At 46.7% G+C, this 24286-nt stretch overlaps 2 protein-coding genes across 2 annotated transcripts in view; both read left to right on the top strand.

Moving 5' to 3' along the window:
* Positions 1-12479, top strand: part of MAP3K21 (mitogen-activated protein kinase kinase kinase 21) — a 153942-nt gene extending 141463 nt beyond the window's left edge. Inside the window, exon 11 of the transcript XR_014295532.1 lies at positions 12103-12479. The gene's annotated coding sequence lies outside the window, so the exon portion shown is untranslated. The remainder of the gene's footprint in view (positions 1-12102) is intronic.
* The window catches only part of KCNK1 (potassium two pore domain channel subfamily K member 1), a 52955-nt gene that overhangs the window by 18194 nt on the left and 10475 nt on the right, over positions 1-24286 (top strand). The gene's annotated exons all lie outside the window — the stretch shown is intronic.

Genomic DNA, 24286 nt, shown 5'->3' with positions numbered 1-24286 from the left:
TCTCTATTCTCAGAAATGTTTTGAAACCTGTCTTCCCAGTGTCCAGTGTCTACCTGTAGCTCTGCATCAGAGCTTCCTCCTTGGCCCATACAAAGGCTAGGTTATTGTTAACTTTGGTTTGATTCCATGTGTCATTTCAATGAAAATTGTATCCATCGCCAATGAGTGAATTCTATGAAAATAGCTGTGGGATCCTTGAGAAGCATGGGGTGGAGAGGAGGTTACAAGCAATACAGGTTCATTCTGTGACCCTTAGAAATCTACCGTACAATAGATGGACTTGTCATTTGCACCTGCGGTCAGGTATGAAACAGTAAAAGTATGTAACAAAAATTAACATTTTAAGAGGAAAACTCCATTAGAGTATGTATTTTAGGGCTCTTCCCCAGGGCATTCTCATGTAGGTCAGTACATTTTAAAAAGCCAGATTAACATAATATACTTGGAAAATGTTGATGGCTCATTAAACCTAATGTTTGATTTTCTGAGGAATTAAGAAATATTCTTGAATCTGAGAATATTTACTTTACTGTATTCCTTAAACTGCTAATTTTGTAAGACAGAATTTGGAGGCCCATTTGATCCTTCTCTGTAGAAGAACAAAATTGTGGTGCTGATTTATCTAAAATCTTGAATAATACCCTGTAAAAGATTAAATTTACTTAGTGTTTAAGGACAGTCTGAAAAGGAGACACATTTTGGTAGTTTCCAGTGTCTAAAATTCCATGTTTTGTTTTTGGGGGCATACATTTTTTGTTTGTTTTTGTTTGAGGGTGGGGAGACAATTTGAAATGAGGTGATGCTAGAGCATATGATTTACGAAGAAAACACCCAGCCTCATTTAATGGTAGGGAAAACCAGTTCGCTTTTAATGAACTAATTAATGGGAAAACCAGTTTAGCGTTTAGTACTGTGAAGGAGGAGTTAGAATAGTCCAGTACACAGCAAAACGATAGCTCCATTCATTCATTTACTGCGTATTTGCTGGGTACAAGAAATTGTAAAGACCAGTGTTCAGCAGTGACAATGAATGAGATCAGGATACAATAGGAAATACAAGCACTCAGTAAGAATATTTACATTTTGATATTGCTTTTTCAGTTCAAACTGCTCTCACTAACGTTGCTTCCTTCGATCATTAAACTGTGGATAGCAGGGCGGCCCTTCGTTTCCCCTATAGCCTTAAAGATGTGAATGTAAATGTCCTGTTTAACCGGAAGCAGTTGGGAGCGGAGTGTGGGACTCAAACTCCAGTACGCTAGACAGTCCTTTTTTTTTTTTTTTTTTTTTTTTTGTGGTACGCGGGCCTCTCACTGTTGTGGCCTCTCCCGTCACGGAGCACAGGCTCCGGACGCGCAGGCTCAGCGGCCATGGCTCATGGGCCCAGCCACTCCGCGGCATGTGGGATCTTCCCGGACCGGGGCACGAACCCGCGTCCCCTGCATCAGCAGGTGGACTCTCAATCACTGCGCCACCAGGGAAGCCCCCTGGGGGTTTTTTGAGAGAGTCAAGTGTGAGCGCCAGAGGATTCAGCAGAAGCTGGACTCATGGATTTGTCATGGTCACTCGGTGCCCTTCATACAGTGACTTAAAGTTCTTCCAGTTCTTCTTTGAGAACCTCTGCTAAAGATCCTGTACTTACGCTTTGTTTGAATTACTTAATGCAGAGCTGAAAGAAAATCCTGAGCATCTGAGTCTGAAGTGGTCATTTTGTTCAGATGGGACACTTTAAATAGAAATAATTGTTTCTTTCCAAAGTTAAACTGACTTATCATAACCCTCATTGGTACTTAAGGCTTTTACCCCTTGGCCCAACTCCAAAGGAAGAGTGTTTAGATAGAAGTAGTTCTCCAGGTCTTTAAAATGGAATTATCTTGAGGCGGGGGAGGGGTAGATGCAGAGCACAGAGGATTTTAAGGACAGGGAAGCTACTCTATATGACCCTCTAATGATGGATGCATGTCATTATACATTTGTCCAAACCCACAGAATGTACAGCACCAAGAGTGACCGCTCATGTAAACTCTGGACTCCGGGTGATGATGACATCAGTGTAGGTTCATCAGTTGTAACAGCTGTGCCACCCGGTGGGGACGTTGATCCTGGGGGAGGCTATGTATGTGTCAGGGTGGGAGGTATGTGGGAAATCTCAGTGCCTTCTGCCCAGTGTTGCTGTGAATGCAAAACTGCTCCCAAAAAAGTCTTTTTAAAAAATGGAATTCTCACAACAGCTGAAGTAGGTAAATACCCACATTTTGTTCTTTTTCAGGAACCACTTTAATATTCTGTTAATAACAATTATCAATTTGTGAATGGAAAAATTGACATCTTTTCCATATAAATGGTTTATGTATATACCTGCTTGGGTGGGAGTATCTTTGAGGTTGTAGTCACCCTAGCATAGCTCAATAAATAATGACACTTTACTGTAAAAATAAAAGCCTTATTTAGTGTTCATTCAGGCCACAGATACCTTCTGAGTTCCTGCCGTGAGCCAGCCTCTGCTAGGCTTGAAATACAGCAAGAAACAGAGCAAATACAATCCTTACCCAAAGGGAACCTGGAGTCTGGCTCCAAGACCATCACATTTTTGTTACTTTTCATATTTTTGAATGGTTGAATAAAAATGGAAAGTTTAAGCCAATAGAGCATCACAGCTGTATATTTTTTACTTGAAATTTTGAAACTTCACATATGGTCTGGTTAATAACATGTTAATGAGCCACCAAAACCGGTACCTTGGGTTTTTGTTAAAGATTAAGCTATGAATTTGCTTCTGCCAAGTCAAGTATATTCATTCACTCCCTTATTTATTCATTCATACTTGCATGAAATACGTTTAGGGCACCTGCCATGTCCCAGGAACATTGTTAGGTGCTGAGGGACATCAGGGAACAACGTAGACCAAAATTCCTGCCATGGGATATACATTCCAGAAAGGACAAATGATACTAATCAATATAAGTAACTTACAACTTTATAAAATATTTTACTTAAAATAAGTGCTAAGGACAAATAAAGTAAAACAGAGAAGGATGATACACAGGTTGCATTGTGGAGAGCATTGATGTTTTATATAAGGGGCCTTGCTGAGGCTTCTCTGAGTAGGCCACTTTTGAATAAAGACCTGAAGCTGGTGAGTAAGCCAGCCAAATGGATACTGAGGAAAGACCATTCCAGGCAGCAGGGACAGCACATGCAAAGGCCCTGAGTCAGGACTGAGCCTGTCCTGGAGCTGGGAGGCTGGTGTGACTAGAGCTGAGTAAAAGCAGGGTGTGGTAGCAGATGAAATTAGAGATAGGGGGGTCCCATCAGGTAGGGCCATATGGGCCATACTAAGGACTTGGGTTTTATTGTGAGAGAACGAGGCAGCGCACCGCTGGAGGACTCGAAGCAGAGGAGGAACACCATCTGACTTGTTCTCGCAGGGTCACTGTGCTACCGTTTGGAGAGGAGAGTGTATGAGGCTGGGCGGGTCAGGGAGACCCGTTGGTGGACCATTACTGTGATCGTCAGGGACATTTTGGTGGCTTAGACCACAGTAGTAGAGCGGGAGATGGTGAGAATTGGGCCAATACGGACATTCTTTAATGGCAGAGCCATTTGCAGGGTTTGCTGATGGATTGGATGTGGGTGAAAGGGACCAAGAAGAGATGAGCATGACTGTAGAGCTTTTGGCTTCAGTCACAGTGAGGTGGAGGCGCAAGTGCCACTAGCTGAGGGGATAAACCCAGGTAGAAGCGGGTTGGGAGCTCAGCTATGGACGTGTTAAGTTTAGATGCCTGTGTGATGGCCAAGTGGAGATACTGAGTAGCTGTTGGGATGTGTGAGTCTGGGCTGTCCCACGTTAGAGGTCAGAAAGAGGAGGAAACAAATGAGAGAGACTCAGGTGATCAGTGAGGTCATAGGAAAAGCAGGTGATTGCCGTGGCCTGGAGGTCAGGTGATCAGTGCTAGCGCTGTTGCAAGGAGGCATGGATAGGTGAAGGCTGAGACTGGCCACTGGATTTAGCAAGGGCAAGGTCAGTGAGTTGGTGAGGGTAAAAGCCCAACCTGAGTAAGATTCAGGAGACAGTGAGAGAGTGTCCTTCAGTGGGTAAATGGGTAAATAAACTGTGAAACCTCCAGACGATGGAATATTATTCAGCACTAAAAAGAAATGAGCTATCAAGCCATGAAAAGATATGGAAGAAACTTAAATACATATTGCTAAGTGAAAGAAGCCAATCTGAAAAGGCTACATACTGTATGATTCCAACTATAGGACATTCTGGAAAAGACAAAACTATAGAGACAGCAAAAAGTAGTGTCCAGGGGATGGGGGAAAGGTGAATAGGTGGAACACAGGATTTTTAGGGCAAGGAGAAACTATTCTGTATGATACTATAATAATGGATACATGTCATTATATATTTGTCAAAACCCATAGAACGTACAACACCGAGAGTGACCCTTAAGGTAAACTCTGGACTTTGGGCCATAATGATGTGTCAGTGTAGGTCCATCCGTTGTTACAAATGTACCACTCTGATGGGGGATGCTGGTCACGGGGCAGGCTGTGGCTGTGTAGAGCCAGGGAGTTTATGGGACTCTCTGTACCTTCTATTCAATGTTGCTGTGAACCGTTCTGCTCTAAAAAGTAAAGTCTATTAAAAAGAGAGAGGAGGGCTTCCCTGGTGGCTCAGTGGTTGAGGGTCCGCCTGCCGATGCAGGGGACGCGGGTTCGTGCCCCACTCTGGGAGGATCCCACATGCCGCGGAGCGGCTGGGCCCGTGAGCCATGGCTCCTGAGCCTGCGCATCCGGAGCCTGTGCTCTGCAATGGGAGAGGCCTCAACAGTGAGAGGCCTGCGTACCACAAGAAAAAAAAAAAAGAGGAGAGGAATTAGAGGTAAGAGATGGATAATGGTTTACAGTTTTGCTACACAGAGCAGCAGGAAAATGGTCGGTAGCTGGCAGGGAAGTGGAGGGTCAGGAGAAGGCTTAGCTTCTTCATTTAGATGGGGGAGTCACATTGCTTGTGGAAAGAAGGTAGATCTGCTGGGCTGAGTATTTGGTAGGTGAGTGGGGCTGGGACCTCCTGCCCGGGTGGAAAGCTGGCCTCAGGAACAGAAGAGAAAGGCTGGTGGTAATTTTCACTGTTGGGGAGATGTGCTGCTGGGTTCTTGTGGGAAGTCTTTTCTGTTGGCTTCTGTTTGCTCAGTGGGATGAAAATGTAAGGAGAATTTGAAACAAAAGGGCTTAAAAACTCACTGATACACTTAACCAGTTTTTCTGCCCATCTCTCAGTTTTCACTATCATTTCTTTCAAGCTAGCCCCTCAGCTCATTCAAATTAAAATTTCCGTTTGGCAGTGCTTGCTTATCTTTTCATAAACACAGAACTACCAAGCTTTCAGTGGAATCTTTCTGATTGTGGTGATTTCCCAGGGCTGACCAGTAATGAGATTTCACCTGTACAAAACCTGTACAATGGAAAGTCTGCTTTTTTGGTACAGTGGAATGGTTAGAATGTAATATTGTTTTGGGAAACTCTGGATGAAAAGTAAATACAATTTGGTCATTTGAGGAGCAGGAAGCTCATTTTACATTTTATTTTATTTATCTATGTATGTATGTATGTATTTGGCTGTGTCGGGGCTTAGTTGCGGCACGCGGGATCTTCATTGCGGCCTGTGGGATCTTTCGCTGTGGTGCGCAGGCTTCTCTCTAGTTGTGACGCGGGCTCTCTAGTTGCAGCACGCAGGCTCTAGAGTGTGCGGGCTCAGTAGTTGCAGTGTGTGGGCTTAGTTGCCTTGCGGCATGTGGGATCTTAGTTCCCTGTCCAGGGATCAAACCCGCATCCCCTGCACTGGAAGGCAGATTCTTAACCACTGGACCACCAGGGAAGTCCCTCATTTTATATTTTAAATGGTTCTATTTATTGGACTGATTAGAAGCAGCATTTAAGGCCTTTCAGAGCAGAGATTCTCAATGGCTATGTGGGGAGAGGGATATGTAGTTTGAATACCAAGTATTATATTTTATATTTATTATTTACCATGCTGTTACTGAGTCCAAGCTCAGACTGCTCACTGCACGAAAGGCCAGTAAATTGAGACTAGTTGCTGGGGCAATGAATAGCCACTTTATTGGAATCTCCAGCAGATGGAGAAGAAGGTGGACTAGTGTCCCAAAGAACCATCTTACCTGAACTAGAATTCAGGCTTCTTTTATACTAAAGAGGGGAGGGGGTGTGGCTGGTTGTTTCAGACTCCTTGGTGTTGGAATCCTTTGTTCTTGCATCTGTCTACATAGGTCAGGCCATGGTGTTCCTAGAAACCTCCAACAAGACAAATGTTATTCTCTGTTCTGCAACTTTTTATCTCTATACTAATGGAAAAGTGGTATACCTTTAAAGGTCACAGCCTTGAGAATGGGCTATATTTCAGGCTACAGGCAACATTCTTAACTTGTAGCAAAAGCAATAGAATGCAAAGGTTAAAGTAAAAGAAACAGATCCAATATGGAGTCAGATTTGTTCTTCCCTATTACAGTGCCAATTACAGAAATTAACATTTGAGAGAATGTTCTGGGCTGTGGAAAAACATAAAGGGTTATCCCTCCCCTCCCCCGCCAGTGAGAAGCGGGACCCGCCCCATGATGGATTTCTTGTCCTTGTTTCATGTATCCAAAAGGAGCGTTGACTTTTAAAGTTAATAAAACGCTGGTTTGGATATTCACTCTTTCTGTCTTAAATGGTAAAACAAAGCCAAGTTAGTGTCAGATCTGAGATGCTTAAAAGTGGGGGGGACCCCATGTGCCTCTACTTCCCCTGACTCTACAAAGTGCCCTCCCTAAACAGGGGGCTCACTGCTTCTCCTTAATGATGTCATACAAAGACGTGGGTTAGGAAAAAAAGAAAAAGTGCCTGTTTTCTCTTTTTGTGTTTTTATTTAATGATGTTTCCAAAAAAGAAATCCGCTCAGGAAATGATGGTTTAGTAGAAGTGAGAATGTTTCCTAAGACAGATGGACTGAAGCACTGCAGAAGGAGCTCTGCTGTGCAGTGTTGTGAAGTGGTGACGGATTCTGCAGCACAGCAGGGCGTGGAGACTGCCAGCCTCCCAGCCTCCTCTGGGACACTCTGAGCTCTTTGTGGCTGAGCCGCCCTACTGCACAGGTGCAAGCCCTGGGGACCCAGCTGGTGGGAAGCAGGACGTGCTGAATATCCCAGCTCTGCATCTCTGGGCTGTGTGACTAAGTTGAGCCACACTTGGGAAAGTGTTTTATGCCAGAAAGTAATATTTTTAGAAACGGAAGAATTCATGTGATTCTACCAAGCAGTTTGTCCTTCCTATGTCTGGCTCTGTGGGGTAGCACGTGGGTCCACAGAAGTGGCAGATACATTTTCCTGCTCCCTAAGGGTAACTGCCCACAAAACAAATGACACCAGTCACTGTTTGGGGAAACAAAACATAAACCCAGTGATGATTACTTTCCACTGACCAAAGTCTTCAAACAAAAGTCTTCATATTTTTGCACCCATGTGTATATTCACCCACGACTGTTGGCTTGCGATGAGGCTCCCGTCCTGAGGCACCAAAAGAAGAGGTGAATGTATAGGATTTGAGTTTTTCATCCGTGTGACCCTAAATCAGGACCCAGATCAAAGAAAGGGCTGACACTGACTTCACATAGTGCTTGCCCACCTCTTTTTTATTTTTTTTATTTTTATTTTTTTGCGGTACGCGGGCCTCTCACTGTTGTGGCCTCTCCTGTTGCGGAGCACACGCTCCAGACGCGCAGGCTCAGCAGCCATGGCTCACGGGCCCAGCCGCTCCGCGGCATGTGGGATCTTCCCGGACCGGGGCACGAACCCGTGTCCCCTGCATCGGCAGGTGGACCCTCAACCACTGGGCCACCAGGGAAGCCCCCACCTCTTTTTTTATATAGAGCATTTCTAACCACTCACTTAGCCCCTAATAATACACTGCTCTGCCTTTTTTAAAATGTTCTCTTTTTGTTTCCACAGCTATATTTTTCATAAGACAAGAGGAGCATGGAGCTGGTTCTATGTTTCTTTGAAGAACCTGCAGCATCTCTAAGTGTTTGATCCATAATAGGTGTGTCATATAGACCCGAACATCACAACCAAAGCACATTCCTGATTTTTTGAGCTATCAACATTTATGAGAGGGGTTGATTTTCCAACTTTTATGTTGCCTGGTTGAATCTCTCTCTCCCATAAGAGATACCGTCCTTTTCACCACCAAGCTTCCTTCTCATTTATTTGCCAAGGATATTTAAAATAGAAGAATCTGGGCTTCCCTGGTAGCGCAGTGGTTGAGAGTCCGCCTGCCGATGCAGGGGACACGGGTTCGTGCCCCGGTCCGGGAAGATCCCACATGCCGCGGAGCGGCTAGGCCCGTGAGCCATGACCGCTGCGCCCGCGCGTCCGGAGCCTGTGCTCCACAACGGGAGAGGCCACAACAGTGAGAGGCCCGCACACCGCAAAAAAAAAAGAGAAGAATCTGACAAAGCATTTGAACATTCCCTGTGTATTTGTGTCAAATACTTGATCCTTTCCCCATTAATATCATGGGGGGAGAATCAGTGCTCTTTAGGCTGTCCAGTGTTTAAAAAAACAACCTGGAGGCAATCAGTCATCTCATGAACTTGGCACTGTGGTTTTATTACTGACCAGGGTTCTTGGCCTTCCTTAATCAATAGGAATTGATAAGAAGCCAGACAAGAAATTCAGGCAAGGCTTTATTGGGGCCCTTGCTGCAGCAGCAGGGGATTGAAAACAAATAACAGTTTCTCTTGCTTGCTTCCCTCAGGGTCGGTGAGCTTGTCCCTTATATGGGGTGAGGGTAGGGGCAGGTCCAAATGTCTGCCGGAGGGGTAGCTGAGGTGGTTTGCCCACTACTTAGGTGGTGTTGTGTGCACGGTGCATGAACCCGGCTTTTGCTCCTGACCCCCTTGCTTTTGCTCCCAGCTCTTCAGAAGTGGCAGTTGGGTTTTTGGTCTTTTTGTATCTTGTTGTCCATAATTTGCCCCAATTGCTTGTGCATGCAGTTATTTTTAGTCCCTTAAAGTTTCTTTGTATTCTGTTGCTGGAAGGGAGACCTTTAACCAGCTCCAAGCGCTGCAGCAAAGGGTGCCAGGTCCCAGGTCCCAGCCTGTCTCAGTTTGTTCACATGTTTACTTGGCTGTGGTTTGGGTTTTAGTTTTGTACTCCTGACTTTTATCCTGAAAACTCCTTCCTGAAAAGTACTGAATGCTTGTTCCTTCCTGCAGGTCACACTCACCTGATGAGATCCTCTGGGGCTCTCCCCCTGCCTCATTCTGGCTCTCTGCATGTGCTAACCTGGGGCTTTGGGGTGAACGGGAAAGAAACTGATTAGCAATTGAGCACGGTGTGGGTAGGGAGTGGGTCCTGCGATTACTTCACTATTCTCATTTTTTCAATGAGGATTTGCGAAGGGGACTATAAACTTTATATCCAAAAAGAGGTCTGAGATGAGAATTCTCTTGTCCAAATAGAAAGACAAATACCCCAGGTGCATGGGAAGCAACAGGGAGAAAAAACCATATGATACTGGTTTGAAGAGTTAAACATTTTTGGTAACATTTGAATACATTGGAAATGTACTCCTCTGATAAAACAGAACTTTTTTTGCACCATGAGTAGTTTTGTAAAGGCAAGGAAACATAAGAAATAGTCATTGTGAGATATTGCTGTCAGTGTGGGCTTAACTCGGAGCCTGATTTATTGCAGGTAGGCAGGTGAGTAATAAAGGGGCAATTGGAATTCTCAGTGCTGAACTCTCAGGCAGTGATATTGGTCTGAGACCTGAATGAAGAAAAGGAGCCACTCCTGTGATAGAGCTCAAACGTTTTGAAGAGGAGACAAAAGGCGGGTGTTTTCCAGAGAGTAGTATATGGGGGGGCGGGTAGTAGTAGGAAGTTTGGTCAGAGAAGTAGTCAGGGGCCAGATCTTTAGAGTCCAATAAGCTGTAGCAAGGATTTTTTTTTTTAACATCTTTATTGGAATATAATTGCTTTACACTGTTGTGTTAGTTTCTGCTATATAACAAAGTGAATCAGCTATACATATACATATATCCCCATATCCCCTCCCTCTTGCATCTCCCTCCCACCCTCCCTTAGTTATCTATTATTGTGTAACAAATTATCCCAAACTTAGAATCTTAAAACAACACACATTTCTTATCTGGGTCCAGAGTCCAGGCCTGGCTTATCTAGGTGCTCTGCTCAGGATCCCACAGGCTACCTCAAGGTGTCAGCTGGGCTGCATTCTCATCAGAGGCTTGACTGGAGAACGATCTGCCTCCAAGCTCCCTCAGGGCAAATTAATTTCCTTGTAGAGGTGGAACTCGATGTGACTTGCTTCTCTGAGTCCAGCAAGGAATTTAAGATGTGTTTATTTCCAGTACTTGCAGTGAAAAGTCATTAGAGGATTCTAATCCAAGGGGTGATATGATATGATTTTCATTATTCAAAGATGACGTTAGGGACTTCACCGGTGGCGCAGTGGTTAAGAATCCGCCTGCCATAGAGAACAAATGTATGGACACCAAGGGGGGAAAGTGGCGGGGTGGGATAAATTGGGAGATTGGGATTGACATATATACACCAATATGTATAAAATAGATAACTAATAAGAACCTGCTGGGTAAAAAATAAATAAAATTCAAAAATTCAAAAAAAATAAAATTCATATTAAAAAAAAGAAAATTTGCCTGCCAATGCAGGGGACACGGGTTCGAGCCCTGGTCCAGGAAGATCCCACGTGCCACGGAGCAACTAAGCCCGTGCGTCACAACTACTGAGCCTGCGCTCTAGAGCCCGTGAGCCACAACTACTGAGCCTGTGTTCCACAACTACTGAAGCCCACGCGCCTAGAGGCCGTGCTCTGCAACAAGAGAAGCTACTGCAATGAGAAGCCCATGCACCACAACAAAGAGTAGCCTCTACTCACCTCACTAGAGAAAGCCCGCACGCAGCAATGGAGACCCAACGCAGCCAAAAACATAAATTAATTTATTAATTAATTTAAAAAAGGAAGCGCTCCCTGTAATCCGTCAGCCTTGTGTACCGCTGTTGGGTATAGCAGAGCTGTCTGAGAAGTAGTTTTGTTTTAAAAAAAGAAGCAGGGGCTTCCCTGGTGGCGCAGTGGTTGAGAGTCCGCCTGCCAATGTAGGGGGCACGGGTTCGTGTCCCGGTCCCGGTCCGGGAAGATCCCACGTGCCGTGGAGCGGCTAGGCCCGTGAGCCATGGCCGACATGCCGTGGAGCGGCTAGGCCCGTGAGCCATGGCTGCTGAGCCTGTGCGTCCAGAGCCTGTGCTCCGCAACGGGAGAGGCCACAACAGTGAGAGGCCCGTGTACCGCAAAAAAAAAAAAAAAAAAAAAAAAAAAAAGCAAAGCTAACCTTATAGTATTGAAGTGGGTGGAATGGTGCCCCCCGCGCGCCCCCAGTTTACGTTCAGGTCCTAACCCTGGATCCTGTGACGTTATTTGGAAAGAGGGTCCTTGCAGATGTAACTGAGTTAAAGATATCGAGGTGAAGTCGTCCGTATGGGCCCTGAATGCTGTAACAGATGTCATGATAGGAGACAGAAAAGGAAACGATGCAGAGGGAAGGCCAGGTGGAGGTGGAGGAAGACATGGAGTGATGCGGCCACAAGCCAAGGAAACAACCTTTCTGGAGGCTTGGAGCCACCAGAAGCTGGGAGAGCACGGAGGATCCTCCCCCAGAGCCTTTGCAGGCAGTGCGGCCCTGCCAACATCTTGATTTCAGACCCCTGGCCCCCAGAACTGGGAGAAGATACACTTCTGCCGTTTTAAGCCTCCAAGGCGGCTTCTCAAGGCAGCTACAGGGCGCTAACGCAAGTGTCTCATGGCTTTGGCACACATCAGCGGCTGGGGGAGCGGAATCGTGGGGGGAAGTGGGAGACTGATAAAGTGATGCAGGAGAAAAACCGTGGGCCATGGATCCAGCAGCAGGGAGAACGATGAAAAGTGCTCTGCTGTAGAACATATTTCAGAAGTGAAACCAGTAGGATTTGCTGATCGATCAGAGGTTGCGGACAAGGGAAAGAAGATTTTTTTTTTTTTTTTTTTGCGGTACGCAGGCCTCTCACCGTTGTGGCCTCTCCTGTTGCGGAGCACAGGCTCCGGATGCACAGGCTCAGCGGCCATGGCCCACGGGCCCAGCCGCTCCGCGGCATGCGGGGCTCGAATCCGCGTCCCCTGCATCGGCAGGTGGACTCTCAACCACTGCGCCACCAGGGAAGCCCGAAAGAAGAATTTTTTTTAAATCACCTTGGTATTTGGCCTGAAGAATGAACCAGATGCCAGTACTATATCCTGAAATGAGGAAGACGTAGGCTAGGGAAGGGGCAGATTTGGGCTCAGAGAAGCAAGTCACATCGAGTTCCACCTCTACAAGGAAATTAATTTGCCCTGAGGGAGCTTGGAGCCAGGTGAGGGGTGATGATGAGGGCAGAGGTGGTCTCCTAAGTATGTCATAATCGAGACATCTTTTGTGGACATATTAATTTTGAGATGTCTGTGTCACATCCAAGACAGGATTTTGAATAGGATGTTAGGCATAAAATGAAAGCTCAGAAAAGAGGACGAGTCAATTTAAGAGCCATCACTGTAGTATATAGATCCGTGGTTCTCAATCCTAGCTATATGTTGGAGTCTCTTGGGGAGCTTAAAAATATATACCAGGGCTTCCCTGGTGGCGCAGTGGTTGAGAATCCGCCTGCTAATGCAGGGGACATGGGTTCGAGCCCTGGTCCGGGAAGATCCCACATGCCGCAGAGCAACTAAGCCCGTGAGCCACTACTACTGAGCCTGCGCGTCTGGAGCCTGTGCTCTGCAACAAGAGAGGCCACGATAGTGAGAGACCCACGCACCGCGAGGAAGAGTGGCCCCCGCTTGCCACAACTAGAGAAAGCCCTTGCACAGAAATGAAGACCCAACACAACAAAAATAAATAAATTAATTAATAAACTCCTATCCCCAACATATTCTAATATATATATATATATATATATACCAGCATCTGCACTTCATCCCAGACCAATTGAAGTGACATCTCTAAGGTATTTAAGAGCCCCCAGGTGAAGCTGATGTACAGCCAGGTTGAAGAACCACAGGCGTAAAAATGCTACTTAAAGCCTCGAGTCTGGGTGCGATCATCCAGGGCAGAACTGCCTCAAAGATGTGCTGCTGCTGTTAGGTCACAAGCAGGCTCGACTCTGATCCCCCTCTGCTTTCAGGTGGCTGTAGTCTGAGCTTGGCAGTGAGTGTAGACAGAGTATGAGGGATGAGTCCTGGAGGGCTCGAGTCTGGCACGCTCACCACGGAGGAAGGACCAGCGAAGGACCCTGAGGAGGGCCTGTGAGCCGGGAGTCAGCGAATGAGAGGGAGAAGCCAAGGGAAGAAACTGTTTCAAGGGGGCCATCAGCTCGGTCAAATGGTGCTTAGAAGTTGAGAAACGTGAGAATAGAACTATTTGGGGGATTTCACAAGATGGAAGCCATTGGTGACCTGGAGGAGACAGACCTGTTTCAACACAGCAGTTTAGATGGAGGTCATGTTGAACCAGTAGAAGGAAGTGCATTTGGGTCCACAGATCTTGCCAGCAAACCTGGACCAGTGAGGGAGGCCTCTGACGGACCTGTGCCTTCTGCTTTCCCCGCTGAAAACCCGGCATATCTGTGAGCTAGAAAATTCTATTCAAAGTGACTCTTTTGAGCCCAATATTTCATCTTTGGGAATGTGGTACCCGAATCCCCTTATTAAGGTGACAGCTTTATAAGTGGGTGTGTCATCTGCACCTCTGTTTCCATTCATGTAAATCTTTTTCTTTTCAGTCTGCCTTTGCTACAGAGGGATCCTCTCCCCAGGCTGGGGCATCAGTGAGCTTTGCGTGGTTTCTCTTGAGTAAGGTGGTCCTAGTTGTATGACTTCGTACCTGAATGTAAATGAGGTTGTCAAACCCCGCTGCCTGGGACACATTCAGGGCTCAGCAAACATCAGTTGGAACTTAGGGCTGAAATCACCTTAAGGCAGACACAGCTTCCCCCGGGGAGAGCCAGCTGCACATCTGGGGGTGCCTTGGGAGGAGGGCACCTGAGCCACCGGGGTGGCTGGGAGAGCTTGGCCCTTTACATGCCCCCCGCACTCCCGCCACCCGGACCGCCCTCACCCCCCCTGCCTCTGCCCTGCTCTGTCCTCAGGGCTCCCACTCCCCCCAAATGCCGAGCCGGGAGGGCTGCCTTGCCTTTGGGTTCTGGCTGCAAATCCTCTGTTCTGCTCTAGTGCTCGGCACCCCCCGAAAGAATCCTGTCCCCGTGCCCCGGGAGTTTCACAGGAGGATGGAGGCAGGGCCAGCATTTGTGGAGAGCCGTGTTGGAGCGGATAGCATGTTCTGGAACACTGCTCATCAGTGACGGGTTGGCAGGACAGGAGGTGCTCCCTGGGCCGCACCGCTGCAACTCCCCCCCACCCCAAGGCTGGCAGATGGACCTGAGAACTGTGTCCCCCATCTAGGAGCAGACAGCAGGTGTGCATGGGCCCTCCCGGCAGTTCTCCTGAGGAAGCCCCAGAATTGACATCCTCCCATCCATCCGGCCCACACACGTCTGAGCTGCCTACAGCCTGGGAGTTTGTGCCCTCAAAGCACAACCAGAGGTGTTAAGCCATCTGTTCAAGGAGATTATGAAATTGTTACAGACTTGTAACAATTTATTTTTTTAAATATATAATTCCATTCATTCATTTATTTATTTATTTGGCTGCACTGGGTCTTAGTTGTGGCACACAGGATCTTTAGTTGCAGCATGTGGACTCTTAGTTGCAGCATGTAGACTCTTAGTTGTGGCGTGCATGTGGGATCTAGTCCCCTGATCAGGGATCGAACCCGGGCCCCCTGCATTGGGAGCGCAGAGTCTTAGCCACTGGGCCACCAGGGAAGTCCCTGTAACAGTTTAAAAAGCACATTTGTATCTTCACGTCTCTGAGCGCCACACCTCTGTGTCCTAATTGATCTGTTCATGTGCTAACTTCCAGCGCTGCCCTGTACCAAAGCAGGATTTCAAGGAGTAAAGAAAAATCTAGAATGTCCTCCTCACTGTTATGTAGATGGAAAACTGTTCTTACATCCACACATCAAAGCCTTAACTTTTAAGTCTGTCCTTCTAGGTTATTTTCAAATATAGACAGAATTAGAGAGAGTTGCATAATGGGTCCTCCGTGTACCCACAAGCCAGCTGTCAACACGCTGAATCTTCCCATCCTTATCTCCTCCATCCCACACACCTCCCCCGCCCGCTTTTGAGTTCCCTGGCATGTTGGGTTAGTAAGTTTTGGCCAAGCGATGCTGCGGTGACGTGGCCCTGATCTCAGTGGCTTCTGGTAACCAAGGCACGTGTCCTTGGCAGATGCATGTGGCTTTGCTCTGGGACCAAGGCAGCAAGGCGAGCCTCGCCCTGTGGAGGACCCACTCATGGGTGTTCCTGAAGGAGATACTGTGCCGACTGGGCCATGACCCAGAGCCGAGAGAAGTGAGATTTCCTAGAAGGAAAAGTCAGTCACGTCAGGCCCTAAGAGAAGTATGGAGGTGTTGTGTCTTCCCGTATCGATGGTGTGATAGCGTTCCTGTCAATTAGTCTGTAGTCCAGAGGCAGGGAGTTAGCATGTGAAGTTCCCTGATTAGGAACGTGTACTCCAGGGGAAGTTAGTTAGCATTTGAGAGACCGTAACTAGGAATCCACTCTCCTGAGGTCTCAACAAGGCCTAAGTATAGACTAGAGTCCATGAATTAGCATAAGGATTACTACACGTATTTTCATGGGTAAGATGGATGGTTTTTCATTCAAGTTACATAGGTTGACTAGAGATGTTTTTCATCTACTCTTGCACGAGGGCGTATACAACCTTTAGAACCCAGCAAATGGATATCCTTCACCATGGCATTCCAGCTCGAGGACTCGGCCCTCTTCAACGCTCTGCCACTTCACCAAGCATCCTGAGGATTCTGTCACCTGATTGGACCAGAAGGTGGTTGAAATCTGGCTTCTAGAGGAGTGTGGTATCTGCCTCCACCCAACCTTTCAAGTAACTGCATGTTGCAATACCTAAAGGAGAGAGAACTTGAACTTCCCTGTGCTAACAACAGGTTGTGTGGCTACGTAGTGCCTCTTTTCTTTGTAGAACATACCACCTAGTAGAGAAATTTTGTGGGAGGGGTCTCACCTACCTTTAATCATTGGAATTTCCTGGGGTCTACGCATAAGAACGTGGTTGTGGTGAATGGGGCCTTACTGAGCCATTTACAGTGAAGGGAGTGAGAAATTGAGAGGGAGCCTTTGGATTTTTCTGTTGGAATGGGGGTCATTAGTGATGTCCCCAACTACAGAGAGGCCACAAAGTCCTGTGTAACAGAGTGTTCCCTGAGTGCTGTTGTTAGGTGTTTCGTTGTCACCAGGAACTGCTTTACCCATCAGTGTGGAAGAGGAGTGTTGAAGGATGGAGGGAAAATTAAAATGTGAGCAGAGGGCTTCCCTGGTGGCGCAGTGGTTGAGAGTCCGCCTGCCGAGGCAGGGGACACGGGTTCGTGTCCCGGTCCGGGAGGATCCCACATGCCGCGGAGCGGCTGGGCCCATGAGCCATGGCCGCTGAGCCTGCGCGTCCGGAGCCTGTGCTCCGCAACGGGAGAGGCCACGGCAGTGAGAGGCCTACGTACCGAAAAAAAAAAAAAATGTGAGCAGAGAACAGAGGAGAGAATACAGACGTCTTCTCACTAGCATGCCTAGTGGCCAGTCTGCAAGAGCGTACATATTGTCGAGAGAATTCAGTTAGTTCTTTCAGCATCCATAGAAGAGTTTACTTGCTCTGTACTTTCTAGGTACCGGCATCTGTGCTAATTGCTTTACATGGATGCTTCGGTGTAATCCTCATCACACCTCCAAGAGGCAGGAGGTATTATTCATATTTGACAGATGAGGAAATGAAGGCATAAAGTTTTGCAGGGTCACACAGCTAGTAAGAAGCAAAGCCGGGATTCAAATTTAGGATGTCACATTCCTCGGCCCGTTTGCCTAAGCACCACCTTTGGTTTACACGTGTGGTATTGCAAAGGACTTTTTTTAAAAATTATTATTTATTATTAATTTATTTATTGTCAATTAATTAATTAATTAATTTTGCGGTACACGGGCCTCTCACTGTTATGACCTCTCCCATTGTGGAACACAGGCTCCGGACGCGCAGGCTCAGCGGCCATGGCTCACGGGTCCAGCCACTCCGTGGTATGTGGGATCCTCCTGGACCGGGGCACGAACCCGTGTCCCCTGCATCGGCAGGCGGACTCTCAACCACTGTGCCACCAGGGAAGCCCGCAAAGGACTTTTTTGTTTGCACTTTCCTCCCTGTTTTCTCAATGTTCAAGAGCATCAGAGCCTTTAAAGTCAAATGGAAGAGAAAGAAAAAGTTTATTCCAGGAACCTCTGCCTTTAAAAGGTATAGAGATTTTTCCACCAAGGTGAAGTAGACACCTGTGTTTTCCTGCCAGAAAACCTTGGGACATCACTGCTTTGAGTCTCTGTAAAGCGAGGGGTGGTTTGGTCCAGCAGGCATCCAGGGCCCCTCCACCCCTTTACACCAGACAAGAGTTTAGGACCACTTCTAGCCTGGATTTAGGCTTGGGGCCAAACAGGAACTATGCTGATTATCTGCATGGCGGGGCTTGGAAATTCAGGGTCAAGTAAATGGTGTGTCTTCTTCTTGTCCTCCAGCACTTTTTCCTTTACCTTTACCTTTACCCTGTCTTCCCCAGGGCAAGGTGCCTGCTGTTCCTAGGGGAAAAGAAATTGGAATTGTCTGCACAGCATCCATGCCCCAGGGGAAAATGCCTACAGCATGAATTTTCAAACCCTGTTCTAAAAGTGCATGACTGGGAAACCTTTACAGTCTAAGAACTTTAAACCTCAGGGAAGTGATGGCTGCAGGATAATTATGTCAAACCCAAAGGCACACCTGAGAGAATGTACTTGCTTGCTTGTTCTGTTGCTTCCTTCAGTTTTTCTTCTCATTGTTGTCCTGTTGTCAGAAATTTCTAAGATGTGGTCAGGAATGGGTGAGAGAGGAAACGAAAAAGAAATCACAGAAAGACAGACTAGAATATGATGTGTGATTCCTCAGCTGCGCTGTTTTGCACAATAATCAGGCTCTAGGTCAGGATTCCCAACTCTTTCGTCAGAGGTCCCAGGGGTGGAAGGTAGGTCTGTGTGTGAGACACACGGGGGGAGCGGGGGCCTGCGCAGATATGCTGACCCCTACACAAGGAGCGGGCACGGGGTGCCGCCACACGCACGACAGCAGCAGCCGGCGTGAGAATGCCAGGCCTGTGGGTGTAGAGCATCCTCTGTAACAGGCTGTAATGTCTGCAAGAGGTTGATGTGGATGGCACTCATCAGGAGGGGGTATAAACACTCTCATCCCTGTTCTCGTGGAATTGGGACCAGGTAGACCAGGGGTGACCTAAACATTTCTTCTACATTAGCTCAAAGGGGAACAGAGGTGGAAAGAAATCCTGAGAGTAACCCCAAAACAAAGGCAGCAGTGAACTAGAAACAGGGACTTCCCTAGTGGCACAGTGGATAATAAGACTCTGCGCTCCCAATGCAGGGGCCCGGGTTCGATCCCTGGTCAGGGAACTAGATCCCACATGCATGCTGCACCTAAGAAGCCCGCATGCAGCAGCTAAAGAGCCCGCGTGCTGCACCTAAGGAGCCCGTGTGCCGCAACTAAGGAGCCCGCGTGCCGCAACTAAGGAGCCCACGTGCCGCACCTAAGGAACCTGCGTGCCGCACCTAAGACCTGGCACAACCAAATAAATAAATATTTTAAAAACAAAACAAAAAACCCCCAGAAAAACAGTGAATTAGAAACAGACTGGGCCAAGCAGAAGTCTCAGGTCCAGGGGAGGATCAGCACAGGTCAGTGTGCTGCCTAGATAGCTGTCGATGAAAAAAAATCAATAAGCAATCAATAATAAGAAAAGAAAAGAGTGTTATCTGAGCCATCTGAGGACTATAGCCCGGAAGCCAGCTTCCCATATGACTCTGAGAAACTGCTCCAGAGAAGCATGGTTTTCGACACAGTTTTATATCTTGTCAGAACAAAGAACATCAAACAAGTCAGGGATCCATTTCTTCAAGGTTTAAAAGAAACAGACCAGCACATGCACAGCGAGTCAGCACGGCCTTAGCACCTGGGAAGGCAGGCTTGTCATCAAAGGAGTCCCAGCCTTGGTATCCCAGGAAGGGAGGCATTTAATCATTGTGTTTAGCGTGGACATTCTTTACTTCTGGTCAGTGTGCCCTTTTCTTTAAAAATTAAAGCAGATGTACAATGTAGATTTGACAGGCCACAAACAGGTTGTGTTTTTTTAAGTTTATTTATTTATTTTATTTTATTTATTTTATTTTTGGCTGTGTTGGGTCTTCGTTACTACGCGCGGGCTTTCTCTAGTTGCGGCAAGCGGGGGCTACTCTTCGTTGCAGCACGCAGGCTTCTCATTGCGGTGACTTCTCTTGTTGCGGAGCACGGGCTGTAGGCTCGCAGGCTTCAGTAGCTGTGGCACACGGGCTCAGTAGTTGTGGCTCGCGGGCTCTAGAGCTCAGGCTCAGTAGTTGTGGCGCACGGGCTTAGTTGCTCCGCAGCATGTGGGATCTTTTTGGACGAGGGCTCCAACCTGTGTCCCCTGCATTGGCAGGTGGATTCTTAACCACTGCGCCACCAGGGAAGCCCAAACAGGCTATTTTTAGTCAGCATAAAATTCAAGTATCTCTTGTAATTAGCCAGAATGACCTCCCTAAATCTCAATATGTGAAAATTTCTTTTATCATAGCCTAGCTCTCACCCAGGGCCCCAGACCCTCGGGGCAGGGTGAGTTTCTGGGAGCTCCCAGCACAGGTTAGCTATGCCCTGTGGTCATTGCTTTAGGTCTGATCTGTCTCAGAGTATTCCGTGATTTGGGAACACCCAGGGATTTCTCCAGCTTTTATTGCCCACGTAGTCAGCCATCATCGCTTCTGTGTTTTTCCCTGTTGCCCCTCATCACAGCCCCTATGGCCTGATTTAAAAGATTGGTAAACACATGGTTCAAATCCTGCCTCTGCCATGAGCTTGCTGTTAGAGCTTTGGTAAACGGTCTAATCTCAGTGTCTCTTTTTCTGTAAAATAGGTACTTGGCATGCTTATCTCAAAGAGCTGATGTGAAGATTAAAGGAGATGACGCTTATAAAGCAAATGCCTGGGTCATAACATACCAAATGCTTTACATTCATTTTCTCTTTGGAACACTCTTCCCAGGTCTGCAGAGGACACCAGAGTTAACAAGGAACAAATATGAGGATTTTTTTTTTTTTGGCCATACCACACGGCACGTGGGATCTTAGTTCCCCGACCAGGGGTGGAACGCACGTCCCCTGCATTGGAGGTGCGGAGTCTTAACCACTGGACCGCCAGGGAGGTCCCGAGGATATTTTAAAGGTTCTAGGAATTTGAAGTATCATGAAGTGTCGTTGTAATTATGTATTGACCTTATTCCCTGACTTTTTCTAAATGCTCGCAAGCTCATCTCCCCATTCCTGTATCCACTACGCTGGATTCTTCCTGCTTTGGTTGCTAAATAAGCTCAGGCTTGGCACTGCTTCTGGGCCAGCCCGATGGGCGTGCCTCCCTAGAGGTAGGCTCTGGTTTTGCTCTCCTTCTGTAGGACGTGTCTCTTTATTGTGATGCTCTGGAATCTTGAGGCCTTGTTGATCCTGCAGGAACTGCCCCTCCCAGCCTTAGCCAATCCCTAGATGGTAAAGGGCCCACCTGTGAGTGCGCTTTTCCTATCCAAACCAGCCAGTCCAGAGCCCTCACCCCAGCACCTCCTTTATCGGGCTGTCTCTCCGAGATACTCTCCCGCCGCCCTCGTACCAGGGGACTACCCCAGGGCCGGGTACCAGACAACTAGGGCCAGCCCCTGCATGCCAGAGTCCTCTGAAATTACTCCAGCTAGCCAGCCCTAAGCCTGTTTACCCTGCCTCGTCTGTTCCCTTCTGGGGGACCACAATACATGGGGCTGCGTGGAATCCTGGGAAAGCTATACTGAAAACCGGAACTAATCTGGTGATGATCTCATATTGGCTATTGGGTCACGTGCTACCCTCTGGCGCCTCTGGTAACCTAACAAGGGGATTAAGTGACAGTGGTCAGTAGGTGGCCACTTGAGCAAGCTGGTGCTGGGGAAGAGATTATGAGCTTCCCTGTGCCACCAGGGAAGCTCCCTGTTAGCATCTTGACTGAGTAAGGCTCAAGCCGAGCACCAGGTGGAGCAGAAGCTGGACTGATAGCCGGGTACCCCCCAGGTCAGAGGGAATGGCGGAGAGGAGGAGGAACAGTTTGCAAAAGTTTCCGCAACTTTTATTTACGCCTCTGATAATTTCGATTTTATGAAGCAGGGCTTCATAAGGTGATCTTGGCTTGTGAGGATATGGAGAGGCTGGTGGGAGAAGACATTATAGGGATACATGTCTTAAAAATAGATTGAGGGGCTTCCCTGGTGGCGCAGTGGTTGAGAGTCCGCCTGCCGATGCAGGGGACACAAGTTCGTGCCCCGGTCTGGGAAGATCCCACATGCCGCGGAGCCTCTGGGCCCGTGAGCCATGGCCGCTGAGCCTGCACGTCCGGAGCCTGTGCTCCGCAACAGGAGAGGCCACGACAGTGAGAGGCATGCGTACCGCAAAAAAAGAAAAAAAAAATAGATTGAAGAAGGTCTAAAAATATGAAAAAGGAAAAAGGGAAAGATCACTGTAATTTGAACTCTAAAGCTAAAAAAGATCATTCAAGAGATTAAAAAATCAAAATAAACAGTGCGAGGGAAAAGAAAACATACAGAAATGAAACAGTTGGGATCACTTAGCACTAGATAGTATTCATATGACTAGTGTAAGGGGTAAGATGAATACACACGTTTTATTTTTTATTTATTTTTAAATTTTATTGGAGTCTAGTTGATTTACAATGTTGTGTTAGTTTCAGGTGTACAACAAAAGTGATTCATTTATACATATACATATATTCATTCTTTTTCAGATTCTTTTCTCACATGGGTTATCACAGAATATTGAGTAGAGTTCCCTGTGCTATATAGTAAGTAGGTCCTTGTTGATTATCTGTCTTATATACAGTAGTGTATGTATGTTAATCCTAAGCTCCCAATTTATTCCTTCCCCCCCACGTTTCCTCTTTGGTAACCATAAGTTTGTTTTCGATATCTGTAAATAAGTTCATTTCTGTTTTGTAAATAAGTTTATTTGTAAGCACATGGTTTTAGAGTGACAGGAAATGAACCCTGAAAGTTGTTAATGCTTAGAAAAGAAAGCATTCATAATGGGAATCCCAAAGTTGGCCAGATTGCTCGCTGAAAAATTTAAATTAGAAAATTAAATATTTTTGATTGGATAATTTAGAACAAACGATCAATAAGCAGGTAGCAAACAGTGAAAAACTACATGTTGAAGCAAAATCATCAGAAAGAAAACAATAGCAGAACAGCCATACATGCGGTATACTATTTATGATAGAAACAAACTAAAACTATGTTTTTCTGGAAATCTATGTATATGGAGCTAAATGTTTTGAAAAATTTCAGGAACTATTGGCTACAGACTCATAACAGTCACCTCTGGAGACCTGGAGTTGAAGAGGAGGTGGGTGGTCAAGGAGACTTGGGCTTCATCAGTATTCTGTGAAGTTTTCAAATGAAAATGTACTTTCAATACTGAGGAATGGATCATTTTTTTACAACATAAAATTTTGATTGAAACTTTCAGCTGATATTTATGTTAGCCTCTTTGGAATATAACTCATCCTCTGGGCCACAGGGCATCCTATTTCATTTGACTGGAGTTGTGTATTTATTTGTAGGCAAGGATTCCAGATGGAGTTATCAACATTTAAGTTTAACAATTAAAGCAGGAATATAGGAATTTTATTGGACCTTATTCTATGGTTATATCACTGATATTACTTATAGCCACAGAAACTCTACTTTCCAAGGTCACCACTCATTTGTTAGGATTTCATGTTTTCTTGATGTAACATAAAGACTCTCCTCTAACCTCTTTTTCATTGATGACCACTTACCATAGTGGTTCATCCACGTGGCTTCTAAGCTGGAATTCAGGAATCTGGAGCTCACATGGCTGTGCCCACATTCACTGGCCCTTGATGGATTAGGTGCTGACCTGCCTCCTGATCCTGTAAGGTCACCTCAGGCTCTTCGCTCCTGAGCCATCTCTGTGTGAGAGCCACACAGTCCTTTGTCCATCCCTTTCTGTCCCCTCCTTCCAGAGTTTCATTATCTCACGTTCAGGTCCGCGGAGCCACTGGAAAAAACACGATTGCTTTTCTCTGAGTGACGGCCACCACCATCACCTTGTCCCCATGAGCTCCTGAGACATAACGTTAGGACCTGAGTTGACTTTTGAGGCATCATTGGCTTTTGCATCACACAACACAGCGGGGTGGCACAGTGGAAAGATTGTGGGATCTATTTATTTGTATGACTTTGAGCCAGTTGTCTGCACTCTTGGAAACTCAGTCTTCTCATTTGTAAAGTGGAAATAATAACTTTAGGATTTGAATCTTATTATGGAGATTCTCAATTCTACACACACACACACACACACACACACACACGTGCGTGCACACACACACATGGCAGGCAGCAGTGGGAGCTCTTTTGAGCTCACCTACCTCCTTTCCAGGACCTCAGACTCATGCATGCATGGAAGGTGCCCCTTGCCTAAGCTATCATTTCTAATTGTTCTTTCACGTGGTGCCATTTTTGGTGGAAAGTCCCATTGCAAAAAGTGCTGGGTGTTCCCATCTATGACATTCAAGCCATTTGCTAGGATTCACTAGTTTTTAACTACAGTGTGTTAATGCAGTCTGTCTCTTAGAGATGATCATTCTAAGGTAAAGAACCAGAGCAGCGTCCCAACCAGGAATGCCACTGCCTCTCTCTCTTTGGATGTGAAGCCATCGTGATTGAGTAGAAGCAGCCAAAGTGTTTAGAAAAGGATTGAATGAATGGGACAGCAGAAGCGATGCTGAAAAAAGCACTTGCACCTCCCAAGACGTCTTACCTCTGTTACCTCTTACCATCTGGGCCTCCTTCATCACATGTGTTGAGTGTAGCCCACTTT

Source organism: Mesoplodon mirus, assembly GCF_964341445.2.
Source record: "Mesoplodon mirus genome assembly, chromosome: 2".
Lineage (NCBI taxonomy): Eukaryota > Metazoa > Chordata > Mammalia > Artiodactyla > Ziphiidae > Mesoplodon > Mesoplodon mirus.
This window is presented reverse-complemented; position numbering and strand designations above follow the sequence as displayed.